Below are 6,959 nucleotides of genomic sequence, written 5' to 3' on the forward strand. Positions count from 1 at the left end.
AGCCCACTGCCCCATAGACCCCCAGAGACGCTGAGCGTCCGATGGGCGGGACAAAGCCCAGCATTTATCCAATGACTCATCTCGTTTCGCTGTGCTCAGCGTCCACACCGTTTAAAGCACCGTGAAGCTGCGGGACTGAGTGAGAGGAAAGCCCCGTCGTTACCAGTGATAAGAAGCTGATTCTGAACAAAAGTTGAGCACGTTGTAGCGCATATTTAGTCAATGACATGTACACACAACAGTAGCCTATATGTTTGATCACTTATTTTTTGATATTTTAGGGGAAGCTGAGCTTCCCTTGCAGTCTTAGAGCAATCGCCACTGCAGTACACATATCTTTAGAACACATTTGTGATTAGCACTTAACTTCCAAATTGCTTTAATAGCGATTAGAGAGAAATACAGGAGCTTCTAGATAGTAAATCCAAAGAACTGGCAAAATATCCATCCATCCATCCATCCATTATCTGAACCGCCTAATCCCGCTAGTCGGGGACACGGGGGGGCTGGAGCCAATCCCAGCATCTCTGGGCGAAGGCAGGGTACTGGTAAAAAATATTATAACAAAATTCCATTTGCAACAGTCTCCATAAACAGTGGAGGAACAGGGTGGAACAAATGTTAAAACCCACACTCTACAGTTGTGTGCTCAGCCTGTTGACTTTTGGGGTCTTTGTTTTAGCCTCGAGCTCCATCAGAAATTTCTGCACACATCCAAAAGTAAACTGCAGTTTCTATGGGTACTTCATGTTGAGTGTGTATATGAGCCCGAACAACATCCCAAAGCCTGTCACAACTGAGGGCGACTGACTCAGTACTTGTGTTTCCTCTGTGAATATTGTAATGTCTGGTTGGTAGGTGAGAATCATCATTCATGGTGACAACAATCGACATGGCTGCCTGATCCAGCTCTTCTGCCTCATTTTCCTGAATATCCCGGGAAAAAGAAAAACATGGGCACAGTCAGGCACAGGCGACACCCAAAGACCCTCTAATGAACATTTGGTTGGTTGTCTGAGTAAGTGAGAGGTGCCCTTGCCTGGAATTCTTTGATGAAGTACTCAACAGGTTCACCTAGGTAGATCATCAGATCTGAGGATGTATTCCCTTCTGGTGCTGATGTCCACAGTCTGAAGAGACACAAAAAATCCAGATATAGTCCACTTCATATAAGCCGATAACAGTATATATCACGGTGTAGCACATTTTGTGCAGATTCAATGAATCTTTTACATAAAATATCTGCACAAAAGAGCCATTTCTGTGTATTTTGGAACAGTAGCCTCAGCCCAGATAATCCATTATCCCACTCTTCACCCACGCAATTTAAGGCTGCTGTAAAGCATGTACTTTGTGACAATATAGGCAATATTAAACAACGTTTTCATATCGCACAGCCCTACCCACCATGAATACAACCAACACAACATGCATTCATAGCTACCTCATCCAAAAACCTGCAAAGTCCTGGCATTCCTCTCTTTCACAACTCCTCCCTTTCTCCAAATGACATCCAGCAGCTTGGTGGCATGTTTGTCAAACTGAGCAAAAAACTTTGTTTCCACCCTTTGAATTAATCTAATGAGTGCTTTTGTGGACATGTTTAAAAAAAACTCGTTTGTACTGCTTAGCGAGCTATAGTCCCGTCCTGATTGGCTGCCTGAGGTGGAAAGCTGTGGAACCAGTGTTGCCAACTCCTCAGTAAGGAAAGTAGCTATTGGTTGTCTAAAAAATCGCTAGAAGTCGCTAAATGATGTCATCATCTAATTTGCATAATACATTAATAATACAGTTTTGTGAAGCTGTAAAGGAATAACGTTGGGAGAGATAAAAGTGAGTAAAAAACACCCTAAATATGTTAGAACTACAAATCTGTTGTCTTTGAAATAGGGAGTCACTTCTCAAAAGAACTACATGACTTTAATGCTTGTATAAATCATTTTTACGTAAATTACATAAATAGTTTTTTTGCTGTGTTGGTAAATGTAAGTATAAGAGTAGCAGTTGGCAGGAATTAATGAGGTGAAGAATGACTGAGACTGTGTAAGTTAAATGCAGTGATTTCTTTTCGTGTCTCACTGAAGACTAAAGCATTTATATTTACATCCCGCTCTGTAAATATGGGGCGGGGCGTCAGCGGCAGCTTTGGGCATGCTCAGTTCATTTGCAGTGTGGACGTGGAGCGGTGAGGGTCTGCTCTGAGTGTGAGACTGCACTGAGTGTTGTGGGTGGGGCTCACGGCAGCACCCGCCCCAGAGGACAGCAACTGAAGAGCATGTGTGTTCAGAGTCTCCAAATGTCTCTAATAACACCACAAAAAGTCGCTAGATTTGTTGCTAGTCGCTTTTTACTACAAAAAGTCTCTAGAGGGTCTGAAAAGTCGCTAAATATAGCGACAAAGTCGCTAAGTTGGCAACACTGACACGGTCCCAGTGTCTACGTCACCGATGGCTCTATGCGTGTAAGATCTGTGACGCGTTTCCGCTACACACTATACCGGCAGCCCAGTTTCCAGGGGGGTATTCCAAGAAGCGGGGTTCACAAACTCTAAACTTAACCCTGAACTCGGAGTTGTCTTACCCCGATCTGACATACTCAGAGTTTTCGGTTCCAAAACGGCGGATCGGAGTTAAAGTAATCAGGGTCGCTCAACTCTAAGTAGGTTGACCCAGACAGAAGCGCGTTCACGCGTAACTATGAAAGGCATTCTTAATGGAACGCAGATAAATAGGATTTATCATGGACTTAAACGCAAAAATCAGCCGAACATCGTATTTCACACCACTGTAGCGTGAAGTATTAATGACTGCGTATGCAGAATATTTAGATATTATTAAACGTAAATGTAATACTGCGGTAGCTGCTAGAGAAAGGCAGTCAGCATGTCAAAAAATTGCCAACAGAGTTAATGCATGAGTGAAAATGATATTTTTATATTTAGCAGAAGGGTGCGATTATATTATTATTTTCTCCACCTTTATAATACTGTATTGAATTTTTAAATATTTTTTTATTGAACACTTACTAACTCCAGGTCTAATCTGAGTGGTGTGAAACACACATGGCATCAGATTAATGGAACCTCATTAATTCCTGCCAACTGCTACTCTTATACTTACATTTACATTTAGGCTGAAACGGAGACAAAAACCTCCGTTTTTAAAAATCTCCGGCGTTGTGTGGACAGGGCCTTAGATACCTGAAGATCAAGTGCCAAATGTTCAAATTGCCTATTCACTGATTTAGAAAGAAGCACCTTCACATCAAACTCAGGCTTTAGAAAGATATCAATACGTGACATGGCACACCGAACCATCACAGACACCTGCACTTCACACGAGTCAGACACCTGCACTTCACACATGAGTCAGACACCTGCACTTCACACATGAGTCAGACACCTGCACTTCACACATGAGTCAGACACCTGCAATTCACACGAGTCAGACACCTGTACTTCACACCTGAATCAGACACCTGTACTTCACACCTGAATCAGACACCTGTACTTCACACCTGAATCAGACACCTGTACTTCACACCTGAATCAGACACCTGTACTTCACACTTGAGTCAGACACCTGTACTTCACACCTGAATCAGACACCTGTACTTCACACCTGAATCAGACACCTGTACTTCACACTTGAGTCAGACACCTGTACTTCACACCTGAATCAGACACCTGTACTTCACACTTGAGTCAGACACCTGTGCCTCTGCTTCCTTCAGACTCTTGATTTGCAAGTCAAAAGCAAAATTTACTTTCATCAGAAACGAGGATTTTGGACCAACGAGCAACGGTCCATGTCTTTTTCTCCTTTGCCCAGATAGGATGCCTCTGACATGTCTCTGGTTCAGGAGTAACTCCATATCAGGAATGTGACAGTTGTCTCTTTCCTGGAGGCGTCTGTATACAATGGCTCTAAATCACCAGCCTCAGGCTACTTGTGAAGCTCTCCCTGGTTCTTGAATCTACTCTTCTTCAATCAGTCAATCAAAATTCATTGATATGGCACTTTTTACAACAGTTGTTATCAAAAAGCAGCTTTACAAGTGTCCAAGCCCCCAGTGAGCAACCTATGGGCAAAACCTTGAGAGGAACCAAGACTCGGGGGGGGGGGGCCTCTGGCCGATGCCGGTCACCACAACAACAATTAAAGAGAGAAAAACAAAGAAAAGATGGAAAGGATAAATAATTCTCATCTTTGTGAGAATTTTTGATATTTTATATAAAAAAGCCTTATATATAAGGCTTTTAGATATTAGGTTTACAGAGCAGGCTATGGGCTGGTTCCTGAACTACTTAACTGACCGAAAGCAGTGTGTACAATATGGGGGTCAGACTTCCAGTTTTTTTTAGATATCTCCAGGGGGGTCCCTCAAGGTTCAGTTTTAGGTCAAACTCTTTTAATTATTTATATTAATAATCTGGCCCATGATCTTGTAAATGCATCTGTGCACTTCTATGTTGATGACACTGTAATTTACTGTCATGCAAAATCAGTTGCTCTTGTTTTTAAGTACCTTCAGTCTGCTTTTAACACCATTCAGTCACAGTTATTACAACTTCGCTTGGTTATAAATGCTAAAAAAACGAAGGGAATGTTATTTTCTAACAGAAAGAAAGTACATTCTCCCTTACCCACTATTACAACTGCACAAGGATTGCAAATTGATTTTGTAACATCATATACATAGCTTGGTATCACTATTGATGAGGAATTGACTTTTATCCCCCACATTGAATGTCTTCTTAAAAAGCTCAAGTTGCAACTTGGTTTCTTTTTTAAGAATAAGTCTAGCGTTTCTTTTAGAGCTAGGAAGCAGTTGGTTTCGGCTACCTTTTTCAATAGGATAGATTACGGAGATATAAGCGATATGAATGCCTCTGCCTCTTCGCTACGTATGTTGGACGCTGCTTACCATGGGGCTATTAGATTTATTACAGGTGCAAGATCCCTTACTCATCACTATACCTTATACCCCTTAGCAGCCCCGTCGACAGGGGGGGACAACCGGGTCTGTTGTCCCGGGCCCTAGGGCCAGGGGGGCCCATCAAAGAGCCCAGCAATTTATTTTTTATTTAAAAAATACTTTCTTGTCCTGGGCCCCAGCAAGACTGTCAACGGGCCTGCCCCTTAGTAAACTGGCCCTCGTTATATAACCGCAGGCTTTTACATTTTTACTTATTTATTTATAAGTCTATTCTTAATCTGGCACCGTCTTACCGTTTTACCTTTTTTTCTCGTAAAGAGCAATGTTACAGCCTTCGCTCCCAGGATTTTATCTTTTTTAGTGTTCCTTCGGTGCGGATTTAGCTTGGTAAAAAGGCGTTTTATTTTTCTGGTCCCTCCAGCTGGAACTTGCTTCAAAAGGAATTGAAGCTGTCCAGTTTGGTCACATTTAGGAATTTTAAAGCTCTGCTGAAAGTTCTAGAAAATAGATTTATAGATACCTGCACTGTAATTATTAAACTGTGTAAATATGCTATGTTTTATGTTTTTATTAGTTATTTAGTTACTGTTAATTTTTTTGTTATATCTTGTGTTATGTTTTATGATAAGTGTATGAACAATTTGTATATTATTTAATTGTTTTTTTTTTAGCTTAATTGTTGTTTTATATTGTATTGGAAACTTTTGTAAATAAGACTCCAAGTCTCAATGGGACAACCTGTATAAATAAAGGTCTAATAATAATAATAATAATAATAATAATAATAATAATAATAATAATAATAATTGTGTGTATTTATATACATGAGTTCTCTATGTAATTCCTATTCAGTCCTAGACTTCCTGATGGTTGGTGTGATGGAAATTTGATGATTTCCATTTATGTCAGGCTTTCTTAGTATACATTAAACACATTAGATATAGGTGTTAGAGATCTTTTTACATATACGTGTGTTAATCATGGCACTGAAGCCATCCTCGTGACTTCAGTAGGCCTCAGATGTGTGTGTGTGTGCTCTCTGGATGGCCTCGGCTGAGCCCTAATCTGATGTTCCTCTGGTGTTCCTAAACTGACCTCGCTGGAGACGCCTAATCTCTACTTGGAAGGGACTACGGCGACACTCAGTCTGTCATGACATCACGAGGATGCTGAGCGTGGAGGGGACATGCGTCATATGCATCTGTCAAATCAGTGTTAATTATTTCATGTATTGTCCAATCACATTTGGTTGATCACCTCGTGGACACTGTGTGTATTGATGATTAAACGTATAAAAGATGAGAGTTCGGAATGGGGAATTAGCTCTCTCTGTGACAGACACCTGGTGTGTTTGTAACGGAGATCTCAGGGGTTAATCCATGCTTTGTTAAAATAAATCATTGTACATTGTATTATCTAACCCAAATGCTTCTGACTTTTATTGTGCTCACCATTTAAGGGTTTCAGAATTTCTAACACAGTTGGTAACAGTAGTCCAGGGCCGCGGAGATACAGCAATAGCAGGGGAGAATTCAGGGTGGTGAGAGGGTCCAGTGTAGTGGGTTGATCCTTCATCCATAGCTGGTTAGTCAGGACAGTGGGTTGATCCTCCATCATATCTGGTTAGTCAGGGCAGTGGGTTGATCCTCCATCATATCTGGTTAGTCAGGGCAGTGGGTTGGTCCTCCATCATATCTGGTTAGTCAGGGCAGTGGGTTGGTCCTCCATCATATCTGGTTAGGCAGGGCAGTGGGTTGATCCTCCATCATATCTGGTTAGTCAGGGCAGTGGGTTGGTCCTACATCATATCTGGTTAGTCAGGGCAGTGGGTTGGTCCTCCATCATATCTGGTTAGTCAGGGCGGTGGGTTGATCCTCCATCATATCTGGTTAGTCAGGGCGGTGGGTTGATCCTCCATCATATCTGGTTAGTCAGGGCGGTGGGTTGATCCTCCATCATATCTGGTTAGTCAGGGCGGTGGGTTGGTCCTCCATCATATCTGGTTAGTCAGGGCGGTGGGT

At 41.9% G+C, this 6,959-nt stretch overlaps 1 long non-coding RNA gene across 1 annotated transcript; it reads right to left on the minus strand.

Moving 5' to 3' along the window:
* Positions 1-558: 558 nt before the first annotated feature.
* On the minus strand, positions 559-1,558 carry LOC143485341 (uncharacterized). Its single transcript, XR_013122847.1, has 3 exons — positions 1,445-1,558; positions 1,040-1,130; positions 559-927 (listed from the first exon to the last, which is right to left on the minus strand). It is a non-coding gene; the product is annotated as an uncharacterized LOC143485341 (long non-coding RNA).
* Positions 1,559-6,959: the final 5,401 nt, after the last annotated feature.

Source organism: Brachyhypopomus gauderio, unplaced genomic scaffold, assembly GCF_052324685.1.
Source record: "Brachyhypopomus gauderio isolate BG-103 unplaced genomic scaffold, BGAUD_0.2 sc34, whole genome shotgun sequence".
Taxonomy (NCBI): domain Eukaryota; kingdom Metazoa; phylum Chordata; class Actinopteri; order Gymnotiformes; family Hypopomidae; genus Brachyhypopomus; species Brachyhypopomus gauderio.